The following is a 3974-nucleotide window of genomic DNA, read 5'->3' on the forward strand; positions in this document are numbered from 1 at the left end:
CTTATTTTATTACTGACTGCTTACTTGTAATTTTTTATTCAATTCAAAGTTTGAAATCAAGCTATCTCGTGCTACTGCACCAAAATTACCCCACTGTAAAATAAAAAAAACACTGAGTGAGCAAAAATTTGTGAGATAGCTAGTTATAATGGTAATTAAATAATGTTTACATATGTATAAAAGCCTGCATTAAAATCTGTCATATAAATTGGTCTCTTCATTAGAAATTAGCCTACTGATTGCCACCATTGATGGACAAATTTTTAAAATAATATTAAAAATATCTGTATGAGATTATATTCTGCAGTTCTTCCCTGCTGTACCGAATATCTATACTTTTCAAATTTTCATATTGAAGTTAGAAATTCAAATATTGTGACAATTTATTTTGTAGGGTGCCACAAGTTTGTTAAAATTTCCAAAGGGTGCCGCGACTAAAAAAAGGTTGGGAAACACTGTTCTAATCATTCCACAGATTTTTAATGGGGTTTAAGTCTGAGCTCTGACTAGGTTACGCAAGGACATTCACCTTTTTCTCCTTCATCCACTGTGTGGTCAGTTCTGCTGTGTGCTTTGGGTCATTGTCATGTTGGAAGGTAAACCTTCTTCCCATTGACAACTGTCTGGCAGAGGGCAGCAGATTTTCCTGAATAATCTAAGGTATTTTACCCCATGCATTTTTCCTTCTATCCTGACAAGTGCTCCAGTCCCTGCTGCAGAGAAACACCCCCATAATAGGATATTACCACCTCCGTGCTTCACTGTAGGAATGCTATTATTTGGATGGTGAGCTGTATTGGAATTCTGCCAGACATATGCTTGGGTGTTGAGGCCAAATAATAACATTTTAGTGTCATCTGCCTCAGAATCTTCAAGGTGTGTTTTGGCAAAGCTCAGTCGTGACTGCATGTGGCCTTTCTTGAGGAGTTGCTTTCTTCTTGTGACCCTCCCATACAAGCCACATTTGTGGAGAATTTGTGAAATTGTTGTCACATGCACACAATGAACAGTCTTTGTCATAAATTCCTGCAACTGCTTCAGAGTTGCTGTAGGCCTCTTGATAGCCTCTCTGAGTGGTTTCCTCCTGGCTCTTTCATCCAGTATGGAGCGACGTCCTGATACAGGGAGGGTCTGTGTTGTACCGAACACCTTCCACTTCTTAATAATAGACTTCACTGTGCTTCTAGACATTGATAAAGCCTTTGAATTTTTTTTTTTATCCATCTCCTGACTTGTGCACTGTCTTTTGACAGTGCCTTGCCACCCATAGTTGATTGTTTGCTTCAGTTGCACTACCAAGGACTGAAATGCTCCAGGAAAGCTCTTTTCATACTGAGCTAATCAAAATTACCACCACTTGGATGTTTTAAGTTTCACTGAGTAAATACAGCTGGATAAAACAAAAACTGTCTGTCTTCATTTCAGGCTGCAAAGCAACAAAATGTGATTATTGTGATCCGGAGATCCGAAGCTTTCATCGGTTTGATGGTGTTTGCTACAAAAATGGAAAAACAATGCGCCTGTTGTACTTGTAACACTGATTCCATGTATCCTGAGAAGATGGGCAATGGAATTAATTTTATTCCATTTCCTAAACCCAAACAAAACAGAGCAAAATGTCCCGAAGCATTCTACCCCAATCCCAATGAAGACGAAAACGTTCATTTTCTGGTTGTCATATTCTCATTAAGTTACCATTTTCATCTGCTCAAGCAGAACGTTAATGTCTTCTTGTGTTTCAGCAAGGTATCTCTGGCTAAAACTAGCTAACTTTAAAGTTTGTGAGATGCTAAGGTACAAACTAGCTAACTGTTCTCACTTCATGTACAGTGTAGGTAAAAAAAAAAAAACACATAGACGAAGGTCTACATTTCAGTGCCTCTCCATATTAAACTGGTTAAATGTAAATTAATTTAATCTTATCCTGTGGTACATGAATCCTGGATGTTGTCATCTGCGATCGTGACGAACGTAACACGAGGCTTCTACCGCTGTCATGGACGCCGGACGGCGGTAAAGTTAGTTTGACGTTTGACATTCATGAGACATTCGGTTTCATACTGTTATGTTTTGAGCCCAAACTAACTCAGATAGACATGAAAATGCTCTTTACGTTGCACGAGGCTTAATCTGCACGGTGATCTGTAAACCCTCGCTTCCAAATTAATCTTGTTAGGTTACCTAGGGTGACCATATTTTAGTTTTCCAAAAAGAGGACAGTGTGGAAAACTAAAATATATTTTTTGTGTTTGTTTGCTTGTTTTGTTTTTATAATAAATAAAAACAAAACAAGTAGATTGAATAGAAAAAGAAGAGGGAATGCTAGTGTTAGAGGGTCATTTTTAAATGTCAGTAGAACAGAAAAAGAATAGATAATGCTTGTGTTAGAAGGTCATTATTTATAATAAATAAAAAGAAAATAAGTAGAAAGAAAGAACAGAGAATGCTAGTGTTAAAGGCTCCTTTTTTCTTTTTAAATAAAACAAGTAGTTAGAATAGAAATAGAATAGAGTGTGCAAATGTTAGAGGGTCAGTTTTTTAAATAAAACAAGCAGATAAAATTAGAATTGCCATTATAATAGAGAGTGCTAGAGTTAGATGGTCAAATGAAGATGAAAGAGATGTGTTTTCAGCTGTTTCTTGAAAATGATTAAGGACCCTTGATCTGCTTGGATTGAGCTGGGCAGGTCATTCCACCAGGAGGGAACAGTTAATGTAAAAGTCTTATCATAAGTTTTATCATAGGTAGAATGCAAAATGTTTCAATACAAGCATTTCAGTCAAATGTAATTTATAAAATATTTCAAACCTTTAACACACTTGGGAAAATCAACCCATGGCAACAGTTAAAAAGTAGCCCAATACTGTGGGAAAAAACGTGGCAACCCTGCATCCAAGAAGAATCAGAATCAGAAGAGCTTTATTACCAAGTATGTTTACACACACAAGGAATTTGACTTGACGACAGGAGCTTCCAGTGTAGAAGAAAGTACAGACATAGTGCAGACATACATAGGAATAACACAGTAGGGATGGAATATAACACTAATGTAAGAAAAGTAAAACAGAAATTAAATAATAATGTACTGTATACAGAAATAGAAGTATAGATAAAAAATGTAATTGTTTAGATAAATCTACAGATATGTTATAAGTGTGCAGATATGTTATTTACAAAGTGTGCAGTTTACAAGTGTACAAATTTTGGATTCTGTGTATAAATATGTCAGTTGTGACGGATGATGTATAATTATGAAAGTTTAATTGTTCAGGCTGAATATAGCCTGTGGGAAAAAACTGTTCTTTTGCCTAGCTGTTCTGGTGGTCAGTGCTCTGTTGCGCTGACCAGAAGGCAACAGTTCGAAGAGAGAGTGGGCTGGGTGTGAGGGGTCCAAGGTGATTTTTTTAGCCCTTTTCCTCACTCTGGAGGTGTAAAGATCTTACAGATCTTTTGCAACCTGTTTGCTACCTCGTTTAAAACTCAAGTCTATTTCAGGAAACAAAAAGGGAGGGGGGTTGCAGGGGTGGTATAGGTGAATGTGTGATGTGCAGATCAGAGCGGATGGGGGGTGGTAGACTGGTCTTTTCAAATCGGCAGTAAAACACGTTCAGATCGTCAGCCAGTTGTTGATTCTCCACAAACTGTGGGGGTGGTGTCGTTCCTCAGACCAGTCCATTCTGATTTTGTAGCTGAACCAAGCCAGACAGTTATGGATATAACTGTATATAACACAGGACAGACTCAATGATAGCAGAGTAGAACTGTTTCAGCAGCTCCTGTGGCAGGTTGAATTTCCTCCGCTGGCGAAGGAAGTACAACCTCTGCTGGGCCTTTTTAGCAATGGAGTCTATGTGAGTGTCCCACTTAAGGTCCTGAGAGATGGTGGTGCCCAAGAACTGGAATGACTCTACTGCGGTCACAGTGCTGTTCATGAGTGGGGGGAGTGCAGGGGGGTTTCTCCTGAAGTCCCCGA

This window comes from Sinocyclocheilus anshuiensis, unplaced genomic scaffold (genome assembly GCF_001515605.1).
Source record: "Sinocyclocheilus anshuiensis isolate Anshui unplaced genomic scaffold, SAMN03320099.WGS_v1.1 scaffold264, whole genome shotgun sequence".
Taxonomy (NCBI): domain Eukaryota; kingdom Metazoa; phylum Chordata; class Actinopteri; order Cypriniformes; family Cyprinidae; genus Sinocyclocheilus; species Sinocyclocheilus anshuiensis.